The sequence below is a fragment of the Podarcis melisellensis genome (assembly GCF_964234715.1).
Source record: "Podarcis melisellensis genome assembly, chromosome: 4".
NCBI classification, from domain to species: Eukaryota; Metazoa; Chordata; class Lepidosauria; order Squamata; family Lacertidae; genus Podarcis; species Podarcis melisellensis.
Window position 1 is genome coordinate 43627725 of NC_138531.1, and position 18479 is coordinate 43646203.

The following is an 18479-nucleotide window of genomic DNA, read 5'->3' on the forward strand; positions in this document are numbered from 1 at the left end:
ACAGGGTGGGCACCACCACTGAGAAGGCCCTCTGCCTGATTCCCTGAAACACTTCTCACAGTGAGGGAACTGCCAGAAGAGCCATGGAGCTAGATCTTAGTGTCTGAGCTAAATGACGGGGAGGATGGTCCTTCAGGTATACTGGGCTGAGGCTATTTAGGACTTCAAATGCTAGCACCAACACTTTGAATTGTGCTTGGAAATGTACTAGTAGCCAATGTAGGTCTTTCAGAACTGGTGTTATATGTTCCCGGCAGCTGCTCCCAATCACCAGTTTAGCTGCCACCACCGTGAACACAGAATTAACCTGCACGTCCATGACTTCTGGTCCTGCACACCTGGTCCTTCAGGGGCACCGTTGCTTCATTCAGGACCAGAGGGTCCCCCACACCTGCCCGCCCCCTATCCCCCAGAAACAGTACTTCTGTCTTGTAGGGATTCAGCCTCAGTCCTCAAAGGTAAATACTTAAATTGGTTACTGTTTCTTTAAATGGCAGTTGTGCGTAATACAGAAGCATATACAGGACTGACTTGTAAAAGCATAGCTCCTAACCCTTTATAGGTTAGTTACTCTTGTTCTTCTGCCTCAGCTAGTCAATCTCACCACTACCAGGTATTTCTGCTGGTTTGCTATGCACCAGGCTTGCAGGCAGTTCTCTTCTCTCTGGCCAGCTCCAGAAGCTGCTTGCTGAACTTCCCCACACTGCTCACTGCACTTTAATAGCCTTTTCGCCAGTCTTCGCCTTTAGGTGCAGTATTCATGGAGTTCATGCTAGTAGGAAAGACCAGATTTCATCATGTGTAGACAAAGTCTAGCTCTACTGAAGTTGATGAAGCAGTGCCACTTTCCCTCAAGTTTCCAAACTTTTGATTAAGCTACTATTTATTGCCTTTAGCTAGATATGTTGCATTCCAACTACCTGACAGCAGTCACTCTTTTTATTTTTATTATTATGTTTAAAAATTTAACAGGGTGATTGTCAAAGTAGGATGTGGTATTTTTGGTCTGCCAATGTGGCATTTTGCTTGTTTTTCATTTGAAAGGCCTACCTCAGCTGTGTGATCATTGTCATCTTTGACTTGTGTTACCCAGGAAACAAGGGAACCTTTTTTATATTGCTGTGGTTCATTTTTTTCTCATTCCCTATTTATTCATTCTTTGCTAGCCTGTTTTGTTTAAGGGTGTATGCTGTAGTGTTTTGTTCTGTTAAATCACCACCAGTAAGCTTTCATTCTCTCTTTCATAAATGCTTCACATTACAGTGCTTTAACATATGGTGATTGTGACTCAGGGTTTATATTTACTTCGGTAAAACAGGGCTCTAGCTAATGTATGTGCCATAATCATTCTGTAAAAAACAACAACCCTGTGCTTTAAGTACTGTAAAAATTCACATGCATGCTAAGTGCATGAGAACTGACATCTCCAAAGGAACAAAAATTGCAGTTTTGTAATTTATATTAAAATGACTAATGTTTTGGAGCTGTGGTTCTGAAATAATGCTGTGCCAAATTTTTGCAATTTTTGCTTTTTTATTGCTAAATAGCTGTTTCAGGGAGTGAAAGTGAGGTCCCCCCCCCATGGGGAGCTTACCTTTAATCAATCAATTTCCATCTACTACTGCCTTCTCTTTTTTTAAATGATTGTGTGCTCTACCATCCTAGCACTTCTTTGATGTCATTTTTCACCATAGGATTGCGGGAATCACATCCTGAATATGTTTACTTCACAGTACATAGGAACATAAATCATTGCCTTACACAGTCATACTACTGGTCCCTCTAGCTCACTATTCACCAGTAGAGGCTCTGCAGTCCCAGCCATACTTGAAAATGCTTGTCTTTACTTGAGATAGTTTTGTATGCTAAGCATCTGCTGTACCATTGAGCAAAGGGGAAACCACACCAACGATCAGGTTTGCCCACAGGACAACATCATCAAGGCCAATCAGAGTCTTCGTATTTGCCTTGGTCTGAATGAGAGAAAGTATGATGCTATTGTTCAGAAAGCCAGACTGATGTTCTCTGTCTTACAACACAGCACTAGTGATTTCATTGTCTGCAAGTGCTCTGTTCATCAGCCAGTTTCAGTCTGCCAGCAGAAACTTGAACCTCGGGTCTTAGCCAAGATCAAGAGAAGGAAACAAAAAAGCAGTTTCATGAAAGAAAGTCATTTTTCTCCCTCCAAGGTAGAGCGGCCTTTATTGGGTGTCAATTGCATAAAATAATGAGATGAAATAACCAATTGCATAAAATTAAGAAAATCCAGGTCAAGGTAACAGAGGAAAACTGTTACCAGAAAATTCTAGAAACTTCTTGTTTACAACTCATCCCCCAAAAGGTAGAGAGTTGATAAACCCTTTCTACTAAATATGATTGTTTAAATTGGTTAGTTTTTCTGTACCCTGTTTCAGTAAATCCAGCTTTATAGTGTAAAGCTGCATAACTGTGCTTTTATGCTTTAATTACTGCTCCAAAAAAGCAAGCTGCATGGCTGGGATTCTGCTTGGCATGTAATGTGAGACTAGTTACAGAATATGGATGGTTTTGCATACAAATGTGTATGTCGGTACAATACACTAATTGTTTCCAGGAGGAAATATATTTGGATGTACATCTGAATGTATACCCACATGGTAGATATACAAATACATGCAACAGGATCTGAGTGAGGAGGTGGAAACATGGTTGCCATAGCAACCAGGATGCTCATTTCTTCCACCTGGCGCCCATCCTCTTGTGAAGAGTTCCATGCTCTTTCAAAAATAAATGCAACCTAGCATTGAAAAGTGAGAGGACACATCTATTTAGATCTGTGATGAGTGTTCATGAAAATTATGCCACTGTTTCAGTTCAGAACAATTTAAAACTTGGTTCTACCATTAACCATGTGGTTCGTAAGAGACATGTTTCCAGGAACTTGCTTTCTTCGTTGAAAATATATCATAAATCACAACAATTTATGAAATAGTGAATTGTTTGTGCTTATTCAGGGACCCTGTTTTAAGGGGTGTCAATTCCTTCGCCTCTTGTTTTCTGGGGACTGAAAGTGCCAGTGTGGTGTAGTGGTTAAGAGTGGCGGACTTGTAATCTGGTGAACCGGGTTCACTTCCCCACTCTTCCACATACACCTACTGGGTGACCTTGGGCTAGTCACACTTCTCTGAAGTCTCTCATCCTCACTCACCTCACAGAGTGTTTGTTGTGGGGGAGGAAGGGAAAGGCGATCGTTAGCAGCTTTGAGACTCCTTAAGGGGAGTGAAAGGCAGGATATCAAGTCCACCCCCTCCTCCTCCTCCTCCTCCTCCTCCTCCTCCTCCTTCTTCTTCTTCTTCTTCTTCTTCTTCTTCTTCTTCTTCTTCTTCTTCCTCTTTCTCTTCTTCTGCCTCAGATGTGAGTCAGCTAAATAGGAAATCCTTGGCCACCCCTAAGGCATTTTCTTGAAAAATACTGCAGTCTCCCTCTAAGATCACACAGGAAACAACCTCAGACAGATATGGTGTCAGGCAGTAGGGGTGGGCTTCAACTCAACAGTATCCCTAATCAAGATAGAATCAAAGAGCTGGAAGGTCCACAAGGGTCATCTAGTTCAGCCCCCTGCAATTCAGGAAACTTTTGCCCAACGTGTGACTCAAACCCACAACCGTGAGAGAGTAAGCATCTCATGCTCTACTGACTCAACTATTCAGGCATTCATGACCGTATGCTAGAAGGCCCTATGCAAGCCCTCAAATCAAGCTCCTAAATGGAGGTTTCCTGGTGAAAGAGTCCTATGGACTATGACAGCCCTTCCCTTATTAATAACAGCACCACCAGACTATCAAGCATGATGGATTAATCTCCAGTGATACGCCTGAGGGGAGGGATATTATAGCAGTTAACAGACGGCAAGCATTTGGAAACCCCTCTCTGACCCACCCCTCCAGCCACACCTACTTCCCCCCACCAACCACCAGACTGGCTGATATCTGTAGATGATCCTCACAATGTCACCCTGCTAAACACATCTTTCAAGAACTCCCACCCTGCCAGGCACTCACTGAAACCAGAGCTGGTATATTATGGAAAACTTTCCACTGACATTACTGGCAAGAGAGATCCCCTGCTATGTGTGTGGATTACCGCCACTTGTCGACTCACAGTTGTCATTGTGTCTGACACTGTGCCACTGCTTGCTGATAGAAGATTCATTCTACGTTTCTCTGGTTCCATAACCAAGAAATCTTACTCCACTTTCCTCAGACCAGCGTTACATATGTGTGTGTGTGTGTACCAATAGTTCAGACATCTAAGCCTCTTTTTGGAACAAAAGGGAATGAGCACAACAAGGTTGCTTTAGAAGCTGTATTGTTTGAAATGAGCACCCATTGTTGGTGCTGCCATGGAAATTATAATTTGAAAGCTCAAATTTTCCCCAGAGTATTGTATGTTGTTATAAGCCTGTGCAAGCCTGAACATTCTGAATGTCCATGGATTTCCCCCCCCTATTCAGACCACTCTCCCTTGTTCAGCCTATTAGATTGGATTTCTCAATTCCCATATCCCACTGCTAGAGCCTTCACAACAGAGAAGCCTGTATACATAAGCTGATGAATCTTTGCTTTTGCTTATCCTTTCTTTTATGTGAAAAGAAAAAAAAAATTTTTTTTCAAACACCATCAAACAACTCTGCATCCTTGCCAAACACATGTCAGAGGTTGGCAGTCGAGTGGTTCCATAATAATATAAAGCATTCAACAAAGTGCAAAAGAGGGGAGGGAGGGACCCAAGCTATCTGTATGTTAAAAAACAAAGGAATGGCTTTTAAGGGCTTTTAAAGGGGCAAATCTAAATGTTTGGACTGCTTTGGAAGAACATAAGAAACTTCCAGGCTAGAGAATTCGCCAGTCTAGCTTGGTATCGTCTACCTAACTGACAGTAGCTTTCCAGGATCTAAGGCAATATCCTTAGGATCTTTCCTATCACCACCTAGCTGATCCTTTTCAACTCAAAATGCTAGGGATTAAAATTGGGGCTTCTGAATAGGAAACACACGCACTGCCTCTGAGTTACAATTTGCTCCTGTTCTATAGTCTTCATCCAGATCGCCTCCAAAATTGCTAAGGAGAAGACTTATGGGCATAATTTGTACTCTTACCCCCCCTTCTTAACTAATATCATTTTAGGAATAGAGAGGATTTTTATCTTGACCCATGGCTGCTTCTTACAAAGAAAAAATATATGAGGCGCTCAAGGCAGAGAGTACATAATGATTAAAAACTACTATCCTTTCCATCCCTATAACTCTGGGATTCCTTGAAAGCTTATCAAGGATCTTCACTGAGGAGATACATCTACCGTATATTCCTGAAAGACATCTTACTTTCTTCCTGGACACAGACACAATTGAATATGACTTGGCTTGAATGGATAGTATAGGAAAGATTGGCATGCTATTTTTTGCAGAATAGAAAGAATACTACTTCACGTAGAATAGTTAGTGGTACAGCATATTCAATTCAGTACTGTTGCTCAATTAGTTCTTGTAGTTCACATGTTCTCTTAACCTGAACATATTTATCATGACTCACTGCAGTTAAAGATGCCTCCCCTCACACCTGGAATTTTAAAGGGTGGAATGCGTTGTATTTTACTACTAATAGTATGATTATTGAAAAATGCCATTAATTTTAAAGATGCACATATAATGGTGAAGTTGTAACTGTGGTGAATATGTTCTACCTAAGAGTGAGCTTGGGTGCCCAGATGCCTCTTACTTTGCAGGTGTAACAGGGCCACCTAAAAATAAGATCCAGAGAATTGCGTACATACACAAAAGTATATGTAGGCTTCCTTGTTTTTGTAATCCTCTAGAACTCCCAAATAGACTGACAATGAAATTCCCAAAAGTACAGAATGTTGAGATGTCAGCTAGAAAAAGCGAAAATTGGAGGTGAGGAGATAATTGAGGGAATGCGTGTGCACAAACCCCGTATAGCAGAGGTGGTAAACCTGAACCTCAGGATTCTCCCCTGGAACTGCTGTTTCTTCAGGCCACACCACTTCTCCATAGGCCATAGCCATTAATAGGCCTGCTCCATGCCCTCCTCGAGTCATTTGCCTGACTACATTATATGCTTGAACATGGTTGCCTTAATAGCAAGAAGTATGTGTGAAAAATTGTGATTTTGGCATGGTTTGAACATAGCCTACTGTAAGGGATGTACGAACATATGTACCTCAGTCTATTCTGATATTGATTGGCACTTCCAACTGGTATTTTCTATGCCACTTCTTGTTGTTTAGTTGTTTAGTCATGTCCGACTCTTCGTGACCCCATGGACCAGAGCACGCCAGGCACTTCCGTCTTCCACTGCCTCCCGCAGTTTGGTCAAACTCATGTTGGTAGCTTCGAGAACACTGTCCAGCCATCTCTTCCTCTGTCGTCCCTTTTTGTGCCCTCAATCTTTCCCAACATCACAGTTAGTTTATTTTGCAGAAGTCAATGTTCTGTTTTGTCAGTTGCTGATGAAGAAATGTACATATTATTAACCTCCCCATAGCACACAATAGACATGCATACATCAGCCATCAACAGATATTTACAAATCAGTTAACTTCCTTGCATGTTCCGTTTCAGAGTTAATGACTTTCCACAGGTGTTGCCCTGTTAGTCTTCTGAAGCAAAAACAACAAAGAATGTTGTGACACCTTAAAGACAAAGTTAATGAAGTAGCTAATGACCCATCACAAAGCTATCTAAACCCACAATCTCTCCACCCACCCAACTGTCCAAGCAAGAGGCATTATGACAGTGCAATGACACATTTGTGCCAAGCCAAAGCAGATGAGGATGTGCAGCAGGTCCAGAGAGGGGTGTGGCCTGATGAAGGGCATGGCCTAGGGTAAGTCGCTATAACTAGAGGTTCTGCCCATCAGCTGGAAATTCTTCACCTCTGGTTTATTTTATAGTGGTATTTAAAACATCTGAGTAGGCAGCATTGCTTTATACATGACATAAGGCTTTTGTTATGATCAACATAAGTGTGAGTACTCTCTTTCCCCCTCATTTTAATTCTGTGAACATAGATATGCTTAGAAAGAGTACCTGCTTATGCACCGAGACATGATTGAAGATGCAAGGAACAGGAAAGTAAATAGACATATTAAAAGAATCAACAAATCCAATGAGTTCACACAGTGTTTCATTAAAACACATCTGAGGTAACAAGAAAATTAACCTAGCAATTAAGTTCCTCCTGTGTTCATAATCATAACATCAAGTCAAAATTTCTTTCATACTCCTTGATTAAAGTAACATTCCATTTTTCATCCTTATTTAACTAATTTTGAAAAACAAGGAGTCACTAAACCCTTTAAGAAACCTCTGATACCTTTTCCTTTAAACCTTCATTTAAGATATGATTATGCCTTAGTGTTCATAATATTATCTGTTTGAAAGTATAGTAATAGAAGGTAAGGAAGAGGAGATGATAAGTTTTTACAGGCATGGATTTGTTGGGCAAAGAGGATCCAAAGGAATTTATATTCTGAGCCACCTTTGTTTGAGGACGACCCCCTCAGTACTTCAGTACTCCTGGACTAGAAAGCCCCTGCACAAATCTGTAGACATTCCTTCAGTCAGATGTTTTTGGTCGTGAATCAACAGTTTGCCATCACTCTTAGTGTTCTGTGAAATGATCTTGTGCAGGGATATTTTTTAATGAAAGGGGGCACTTTGGTGTAGAGTGAAATCTTTCCCCAAACTTCCCCTTTTCCATATCATTTGAATGTCTATCCATGATTGCTAGTTTCCCAAAACTCTCCTTTAGTTCAGTTGAGGAGTCCCTAGATGAGGCAGCATGCTGTTTGCTCTGCTTTGGTGGCTTGCTTAAGGGAGACAAAATTTATGTTGCCTGACTTGGAACCCCCATTTGAGCATGGCACTTGATAGCCACCTCTAGGGCCATTGAAAGCCTCTGTAGGGTGTGTCTGGCTGGAGTTGACTGGTTGTTTGATGGTCTTTTCCTGAGGCTGGAGTGGTGTGTCCTCTGGATGCCTTCTTTCCAGGCAGTGCTGGCTGCATCATGACTTTGCCTTGCTGCCGACAGGAGCTCTGAGTCTTTCTATTGGTGTTGAGAGGAGAAAGGAGGTGAGATGGCATGAGCACCCTTGTTCGCTTTTTTTTTTTTTAGCAGAAACTCTTGAATTTCCTAATTGGAACTTACCAATGTAAATTGTAAGCAGAGTGCTCAGCTTATAGGATCCTACTCCTTGCTGACCTCCCTTTTCAGAAGCTGATCATATTTATAGCTATATAAGTAGTAGTAAAAGGGACACGGGTGGCGCTGTGGTCTAAACCACTGAGCCTTGGGCTTGCCAATCAAAAGGTCGGCAGTTCGAATCCCCGCGACGGGGTGAGCTCCTGTTGCTCAGGCCTGCTCCTGCCAATCTAGCAGTTTGAAAGCATGTCAAAAAGTGCAAATAGATTAATAGGTACCGCTCCAGCGGGAAGGTAAATGGCATTTCCGTGTGCTGCTCTGGTTTCGCCAAAAGTGGCTTAGTCATGCTGGCCACATGACCCAGAAAAACTATCTGTGGACAAACGCCTGCTCTCTCGGCCTGTAAAGCAATATGAGTGACACAACCCCAGAGTCATTTGCGACTGAACTGTCAGGGGTCCCTTTACCTTTAAGTAGTAGTAAAGAGCCAATGTGTTGTACCAGCAACACTGGTGCCAACTGTGAAGGAAGGCACACAAAGTTAGGCCTTGCTGCAGTTTCCTGAGGCAGTCAAGCCTCACTGCCTTCAGCCAGGCCACCAATGGGTTGTTAGGCCAGGTATAATGTACGCATTGCACAGAGTGTTGCTGGTGCACGGCTTCACCCATCCTACTGTTGGGTAAGTGGGGCGATTCCTGGTCAGCACCACTCAAACTGGAGTGAATGAGTGCCCTCTGGAGCTGCTTTCTGCTCTGTATAAAGAGTGACCAGCTGCTAATATCCCTTCACCATGCCGCTTCCCCCTCAGTACTTTCAGCCCTTGTATTCTTTCAACTTTTTTGCTGCTCTTCCCACATCCTACTTGCCATTCAGGTGGCCAGGCGGTCAGCTCCTCACTCCCCAATTCTTCTTCCGTTGGTTGTTTTGCCTCACTCTGTCGTATCTTCAACTTATTCCTCAAGCTTGCCAATGCTACCTCTCTGAGATCTCCTGAGGGTTGTGCTGCTTGCAAGCTCTGGGAGTCCATATGTGCTTCCAGAGTAGACCTGGAAGGTGAAGTCTTTAAGCAGGTACACTCTGGAGCCCAGTACATCCAGTGACTAGTTCTGAGGCTATCATGGGATTTCCCAGAACCTCTACTCTCCGCCCCCCACAATATAGAGTGCTGGAAACACCGGTTGCTCCTCTTCTTGCCACCACATTGGGTTGCAAAGGCCAATCCTGGTGAATCAGGGAATGGGGAATATCACACTGGATGTAAGATATGTTAGCTTTCAATGTAGCTTGAAAAAAAGATTGAAAAACAATTGTGTAATTGATGTATTTTTTATAACAACTTTCAAAGTTGATATCATAATTTTTGAATAGCAAATCATTTCTTCCCGGTAGCAAAGTCACCTTACTCTTGATATTCATGAAAGTTATCCATGTCGATTGATGGAATTTGTATTGACTGTGCATCATTACTTCAGATAATGCTACCTGGTTCATTGTCAAGTGTCACTAAGATAGTGGGGGAGAAGGAGAAGGGGGGAAAGGAGAAGGACTGGAAGAGGAAGCAGATAGATTTGGACAAATGCTATGACCCTTTTCCTCTTGATTCTAAAATACCTCAGAACAGTTGTTAGGCAGTATTGCTCTATTCCCATCACCCATATGTGCTGATTATTTTAAGAAGACATTGCTCTCTGTGATCTGTCATCTGGAGAAGTATAAAATGTCAGCCAGACAAGCACAGAAGAATTAGTATATGATCTGATGGGGATCAAAGACAGTAATATAATTCAAAATGCTATTCCTTACTAAATCCATCCGATTAGCGTTCATGAATTTTAGGAATACCTAGCTTTGTAAAAAGAAAGAAATCAATACTAATACTCATTGCATCATGCTAGTACATTTTCTTTATGCAAAGCACTTTAATTATCTTCCCATTTATTGCTTTAGCAATCTGTGAGATAAAGCAATTCTTGAAGGTTTGGCGACAGAATCTGAAACTGGATCTCAGTAGAGTTTGGTGACACTGATCCTGAGCTTTTGAAAGAAAATAACAATTTGGTATACCAGAGTAACACTTCCAGCTCTTGAACCACTAAATGTGTGGTGTCAATGGTGCATACACCCTGGAATGCCCATATTAAAGTTCAGTTTTACCCATCAATTGGTCAGAGGATTAAGGGCTTCTGAGATGTATGTGCATCTATATTGAAAGGTTTGCAACTAATAATAATTTATTTGTTGTACCTTGCCAATTTGACTGGGTTGCCCCAGTCGTTCTGGGCAGCTTCTAACATGGAAGCTTGCCTCTCCAGGTCAGGTTATTGGGCTTTTCTTTTCTTTTCTTTTCTTTTCTTGTCTCGTTGTTGCTTTGCTTTGCTTTGGGTTTTTTGGCTTCCACCATCAAAATAAGTGGAATCTTAGGGGGCAAAAAGTTTTCCTTGGGTAGCTGCATCAGGTCCCGAACAGGGGATAAGCCACTAATTTCAATGCAGTGCAATTACGACACTGTAGATTCTGTCCATCATTGGAATATGTCGAATCAAAGGCAGCTTCATCTGGATATAGAATTGTAGAAACCGCGGAACAGCAAGTTCCTTTTCACAAAGTCCTGCTTGCTAAGGATTATTCTTCACAGTGTATTCTCCAGTGCTTTGTCTACTTTAGTAATACAAGCCTACTTTGTTTTTACATGTCAGGAGAAGATGTAAGCAGAGTGTAAATGTTTAATGAATTTTCTCTGTAAAGTTCAGGTGCTAAGCAAATATTTTTTGGCGGGGAAAACACAGCAGAACAAGTCAAGAGGAAGATTAAAAGGAATAAATAATGCTGCAAAAAAAAAAATGAAGGTGTTGGATAGAAAACTAGATCTAGTGGTCTGAGGACAGATTTTATAAAATTTCTTACCACTTTCACTTTGGCCATGATTTTTTGTTCTTTAGATTGTATCATTTCCATAAAGTAACCCATAAGAAACCCTAATGGAAGTGAGATGGATATGACGAGGATGGGGGTTAATATATCTACAGGAATATATATACAGGAAGGGGTCATGGGGTGTACTCCTCCTTCAGGCAACTCCTGAAGCCAAGCTAGCACCAAATGTATTGCTCTGCTTTCCTTTGGACCATATTAAAATGAGTACTGATTATGCAGACTAGCACCTCTAAGTGGAGACATGTGATCTAGTTGGTATAATGGCTAAGTGGCTGAAGTGCTTAAATTTCTGTTTCAGCCATGGACTTTCTGGGATACCATAAGTAAGCCACAATCTTTGAAGCTCAGCTGCACCCCCCCCCACACACACTGTGGCAATAGTAATCTGCTTTACAAGGTTGATGTAACACAGGGATTGGGGGTGCTGTGCTACACCCATGAACCCTGATACTTGGCCATGCTAGGAGCTGGAGTTCAGTAACATCTGAATGTCCAAAGGTTCCCCATCCCTGATGTAAGAATTTCTGTTGCAGAGCAGAGAGAAACACACTGAACGTTGTAATGATGTATGAACACTAAGTCTCATCATTTACATAATCATGGCAGCTTTTCTTTCTTTTCTTTTTTACCACAAATGGATGATCAGCAGTGACCCCTGTAACTATGTCGTGGAGCTGATGGTTCTGAATGTTTTGGGTCATGAGGCAATTAGATGGTGAATGCTTGTTATATTAACCAGCACTCAGTTGTGAAACGTGGAATGGACTGTGTTTGATGAACAAGCTCCTTTCCCATCTTTTTCCACTGCCTTTTGCATGTTATGTTTCTGAAACCACAGAAAGAAGTTTAATTACATTGGTTTAAGTGATGCTTTGTAGTTACTGATGACAATTCTGGTTACTATTAGCCAAAGTTCATTATGTGATTATATACAGTCAAAGAATCATAGTCACAAATTTGTCTGACTTGAAGTGTTATGTATATTTTCCATAATTTCTGGGATGATTACTATAGCAGTGGTAGAATGGTCCTAAGGTATTCATATGTGACAAGTCTGTAAATGTGTAACAAGTACCTGTGAACTCATGTTGTTTAAGTTTCATCATCATAATTAAAAGACTAATATTTCACAGGAAGTAGTATCATTTAAAATCTTCAGTTTTCATTTAGAGAGACATATGCCTCTGCCAGTTACTTCCCTGGCTGCGGCATTATGAAATTGTTAAATGTACTTCCAGGTAAATGTGGACATTTTTAGTCTCTTATGACCTCAAGAATTTGATTTCAGTATGGGTTGCTCTTGTGACCTTGATCAACCCTTTCCTGCAGATTGCTGCACAATAATTTTCAGCTTATCCTAGGAGGTCTTTCATTGACTTTTGGTAGACTTGATTGTAATCAATGTGCTGTTTACGTTTTGGTTGTATTGGGGGGGGGGACATGATTTACAGCAAAGCTGAAAATGGTCTGCCTTGCATTTATTAAAGATTGTATTGAATGTGATGTGATTACTTTTCTAACTCAAATGATAAAGGTGCTCCTGGGGTATAATAGTCTGAAGTGGGCAGAGGGAGAGGACTTGTCCCTGGCTTCCTAAGTCAGTTCCTGATTGTAATGATGAATTCCTGACTTAACACTTTCAGACAGTGGTAGCAGTGAACTGCCTGGCCCCCAACCTCGGTAGCCTCTATAATATACATTTTAGGCCAGAAACAAGTGTAATCAGTTGTGAGTGCTCAAAAATACTACCTTTAAGACTGATTACAAACTGAAGTCTGAAAAATAAACATCTCATTTGAATTGTCCAACACTAGCTCTTTCAATAGATTCATAGATAAAATCAGACATTTCTATATCAAATGTTGTATTTGCTAAGAACAACTTGCCTTGGGCTCAAAAACCTTTGCAGTGCAATTTCATAGAGTAGCAAGGGCCTTCCCTTGTGTTTGCATTTTTTTGCCTCCAAAAGTAGTAGATTGTTAACAAAATAGCAATGCATAATTGTATTACATATGTGGTGATTGAATTTCAGTTTACCAACTGATGTATAAAAGAGAAACAAAATCTTCAGTAGTAATTGTTTATGCATTTAATATATATGGCACCTGAGGGTTACTTGTATCTATGCATTACTTGACTCATTGTATCTGCACTCACTAACAGGTCTGCTTAAGGATTCTCTTATTACAGTTAATATAGTTTCTCTGAAAATGCTTACAAAATATGCACATTACACATAAAATAAACTTACAAAGCAAGTGAAAAGGGGAGCCCTGCAGCTCCTTAACTCAATTCCATTGTGTTTAATGATTGCAGCTATTAAGGCAAGGCAAAGTAGAGAGTATAAGATTGCCCAGAGACTAGTAGATCATGTTCTTCATGCGGCAGTGGGCAAAAGCATCCTGCATTAAGTCTGCTGAGAAGTATATTTTTGAAATTATCTACCTTTGGGGACATACAGCTCCTGTCGCCGCCCCCTTCTAAATCTAAAATGTGCATTGAGGTCTATTCATGTTACTTATTCTAGAATTCTGCAGGACGTTGTTTGTAGCGGAACCAAACAGTAATTATATGTAAATGATTCATAAAGGTTAAGCCAAAGAGGCTTGGATCTTATGATCTGATAGTCTTAAAGCGTCACAAGATTCTTTGGTGTGTTTTTTTATATAATATAATTTGGAATTAACCTGTTTAATTAGAAGACAACTGAGAGATCACACCCAAGCTGCCTGGTATCTTATGGAGCTGGGGAGGGGCTAGTGAGATTCTAGAAGAAAAATGCCAGTGTGGACCTTTTCGGCGGACTTTTGTGTGGACTCTGCCCAGAAATAATGCAAGATGGTCTTAGTCCCCTCTCCATGCAAAACTAGGACAGTCCAGACTTTAATGCGTCCACACATCCCTAGTTTTAGGTGTGGCTTCTGAACAGGAGTCTCCCCTTGGTTTAATGACTTACTTTATTTATATATTGTTTGTTTGTTTGTTTGTTTGTTATTTATTAAGTTTATAGCCTACCCTTCCACCAAAAGGAGTCAAGGCTAAATTTGGGGTTGTATTCTTAGTATTCATTATGGTGTGAATTTTCAGTGCAAAGACTTGAATATTGTTCCATTGAGCTCACAACTGCCTATTAGATAGACAGTTAGAGAAATAGTGACTTATTCAAAGCTAGCTAATGAATGTCCAACATTTTTTTTTTTTACATTGTCAAACATGATGCTTTGTCCATTGCATCATTGCAGCTGTGCAATTTGCCTGACTCATCAAACAGACCATGACTCATCATTAGGCATGCATTGTGATTTTGTCAGGTTCTCAACAGCCCCCATCCTGGTCTTGGAGCTCCAAATAAGAAGTAGGAACAGGAGGGTTAGCAAATCTCTTAGTGTGATGCTTGGTGAGTTGAAGCTGTGCAGGCCTGGTAAACAGTGGTATCTCGGGTTACAGACGATTCAGGTTACACACTCCACTAACCCAGAAATAGTACCTCGGGTTAAGAACTTTGCTTCAGGATGAGAACAGAAATCGGGTGGCGGCGGTGCAGCGGCAGCAGGAGGCCCCATTAGCTAAAGTGGTACCTCAGGTTAAGAACAATTTCAGGTTAAGAATGGACCTCCAGAACAAATTAAGTTCTTAACCTGAGGCACCACTGTACAACAATACCAAGCAAAAATGGATGCCTAACTAGTTAGTATACTGTAGAACTTATATGTGAAATTAACATGTGTTTCTAGATTCCCCATTCAAGTAGATAAACATATCTGCCAAAGCTTCATATATAGTTTCTGTGCACATAAAAATTATCTCGGTTATAACGTTTTTATAGAAAGAGAAAGTGACTTGAAGTTGATAGCAACTTCCCTGAGTTCTGCTTGATTCTTTGGTGTAATTCTTTGAAATGATAAAGAATTAGAGAAATAATAAATGCCCAAAAGCAAAATTATGGAATTTGAGACATTACTTGACCTGCATCAAATGTTTGTGTCTGGTTTTTTCCCTCATCTGTCAATGCAAAAATCAGATGCCATTTAAGTGAAGGGTTATATTTTGAGGCAGGGGGAATCTTCTACTATAAGTTGAAGAGGTTGAAGCTTAAAGACATGAAATAAATATGTAATAAATAGGGGAGAAACCCCCACCTTCAAAACACTATTCCACAGCACCAAAAAGTGACCTCTCAGCACTTAGCAATATTGATTTTCAAAATCACATCTAATTTTCCAGCCATTTCTCTACACAATTTCAGTGAACTTCACAGGATGATTATTAGGCATTGTAAATCACCGATGCTTGAAACATTTACAAATTAATTAAAATGATGGCAATCCGTGTAGAAATTGTTCTGCTCTGAATTATTACACAGAAGCTCCTATGTGTAAATGGTATGGTTGATTTGCCCTTCTACCAACCAATTCTTTGGGGGGTCTATAGATGCTTAGCTAGTGCTCTTGTATGATGTCTTTCTGAAAATGAATTCTGCAATCAATATCTCCCACAGACTGTTAGTCTTCTAAAACATAGGTAGCCAACAAAGGGTTCCCCAGATGTTGTTGAACTACAACTCTATAGTACATTTCTACAACATTTCTTTGGCACATTTTAGAGGCCCCAAAGCAGTTTAAGTCATTAAATATATTAGTACGGTAAAAAAACAGGAGCACTTCAAAATGCCAAAATAAGAAACAGATAGAAAACATTAAAAGTAAGGCAAATTAGAAAGATCTTGACTGCACACCTGAAAAACATAAAAGGGGCTAGGTTATTCTCTCTTTAGAGATGTGGTCATAACCAAGATGCTGCCACCAAAAAGCCCTATCTTGAGAAGATCAATAAATGCTGAAAGTGTGCTGTTAAGAATATTGTGTAAAATTCATTTTTAATTATTATTATTTTCTGTATTTCTTATTGAGTTAAGTGGCATGGTAGGTTATGAAAAGCTAGAAGCTTTATACTGTGATTTGCAGTATTCTGTTTGAGGTGTTTTATTAAAGCACACTTTGTTGTTAATTTAGCACTAATTAGAGGTGGGCATTTCTTTATAAATTACTCTTGAAGCATTGGACTCTTTTTCCTTAGCATCAGCCATAAACTATGATGATCTACATTAGGCCTTCTTCAGTTTCCTCAGTTTCCTCACTGCCAAGTTTGCAAAGGACTTGCTGAATAAGAGCGAAAGTGTTTAGGATCAAAGCACTAAGGAAAGGGAAAAGATGGATGAAATGCATTAACACAGCGATAAGTGTCAAGTCCACTGAGAGCATTACAGTTTTCACTAAGATCCAGCATAAACTGTCACCACTGAAACATAAATTAACCAGGGCATGTCTAAATTACTTCACCATGACAGAGAACGGCAGAGTGGTTTGGTTTGAAGAGCACATTGACACTAATTAGTTTAGCTGTTGTGAACGACAGCTGACTAAGACTAATGACAGTATATTTTTCTCAGTCATTCCCATGACACTCTGTTTAAAAAAAAAGCATTAAAAACTGATCCATTGAAAAATGGCGGGATTTGTGAGGAGAAGACCTGGCAAATCTAGACTAACAATTCAGAAATCACCAGCATCAGTAATTTTGTATTATGAAATATTTTTTTCTAACAATGTATAGAATTTAATCAAATATTTAGCATACTTAACAGTGAGAAAAACTACATGCCCAGCTAAATGAATTATAACATTACTCATATAGAAAATCACTTGAAGAACTTTTCTCGTGAAAGTACTCTGTCAAATATCCCCTCATATATTTCTGAAGTGGGCCTGAAACCCAGCAAATATTAAAAAGTATTTGCTTGGTCAGCACTGGTTATGACTATTTTCCCTTTGGAAGTCAATGGAAGCCTTCATTATACACTTTTAGGTGCCGGGCGAAAAAGCTCCTCTTCAACCAGGCCTTTGGCTCATTAATATCCTATATCCTTTTAAATGTGTTTGTGGGAGGGGATGGGGTTATTGGTCTGTGTGTGTGAGGGGATGTTCTTCTTTTAATATGCATTTTGTGTTTTTATCTTGTATTTTTATGTCGTGAACCACCCTGAGATCTATAGATGAATGGCGGTATACAAATTTAATAAATAATACTAATAATAAAGTACTTAAGGGGATTTAAGAGCCCTGCTGGAACAGACCAAAGGCCTATCTAGTCCAGCTTTGCTCTCACAGTGGCCAGCCAGATGCCAGCAGCACATGAAAATAATAGCACTCTCTTGTTTCTGATCCCGAGCAACTGTTATTCAGAGGCATCGTTCCTCCAGTTCTTGAGGTAATACAGTCATCTTCAGTAGTAGTCATTGATAGCCTTTGTTGTTGTTTAGTCATTTAGTCTTGTCCGACTCTTTGTGACCCCATGGACCAGAGCACGCCAGGCACTCCTGTCTTCCACTGCCTCCCGCAGTTTGGTCAAACTCATATTGGTAGCTATGAGAACACTGTCCAACCATCTCGTCCTCTGTCGTCCCCTTCTCCTTGTGCCCTCTTTCCCAGCATCAGGGTCTTTTCCAGGGAGTCTTCTCTTCTCATGAGGTGGCCAAAGTATTGGAGCCTCAGCTTCAGGATCTGTCCTTCCAGTGAGCACTCAGGACTGGTTTCCTTCCATTAATTTATTTAATTCCTTTTAAATGTTATCCATGTTGGTAGCGATCACTATATCTTGTGGCGGCAAATTCCATATTTTACCTATGCACTATTTGAAGACATGGTTCCTTTTGTCTGTCCTGAATCTCTTCAACATCCAGCTTAATTGGATGACTCCTGATTTTATTGTTATTAGAGAGGAAGAAAAAATCTGTCTAACCACTGTCGCTAAACCATGAAATACTTTTATGCATGTCTGTCATGTCACCCCTTTCTCTGCACCCCCGCCTTCTCCAGCCGAAACTTAAAAGCCTCAAATGTTATAACCCTTGATCATTCATGCACCATTTCCAGCTCTACAATATCACTTTTGAGGTGTGAGGAGCAGAGCTGTACATGGCATTCCAATCTGGGGAATGTTAAGAGAATTCTGATTTCACTTCACTTTCATGGCAACTCTGGATATGAACCACTGTATCTCAGGTTCACTTGTTTTCCATGTCATAGGGCAGATAATTGCGCATCAAGACCCCGGTGCACCCCTAAGGATAAATAAATCCACATAGACACAGAATTTTTAGTTTAAGGTTAATGGACAAACATTTAGGCCACAACTTTATTGATTACAGCAATGTGAGTGGTATTGGCTTAGGCATTGGCAGTAACTATATCTGACTCCTGCCCGCCTTGCAGGAAGTCTGGAAGGGTAAATACCAAACGAGGGAGCTCCGTCCATGGCAACCAACTGAAGCTCACCCCGGGGTTC

At 40.5% G+C, this 18479-nt stretch overlaps 1 protein-coding gene across 5 annotated transcripts in view; it reads left to right on the forward strand.

The window, feature by feature from the left end:
- The window catches only part of IL1RAPL1 (interleukin 1 receptor accessory protein like 1), a 638619-nt gene that overhangs the window by 66693 nt on the left and 553447 nt on the right, over positions 1 to 18479 (forward strand). Inside the window, exon 1 of one of the 5 annotated variants that reach the window (XM_081908984.1) lies at positions 6817 to 6884. The exons of 3 other annotated variants lie outside the window; for them this stretch is intronic. The gene's annotated coding sequence lies outside the window, so the exon portion shown is untranslated. Of the gene's footprint in view, positions 1 to 6816; positions 6885 to 18479 lie in introns of those variants that run through there. One more of the 5 variants, XM_081908986.1, reaches the window with a different exon arrangement.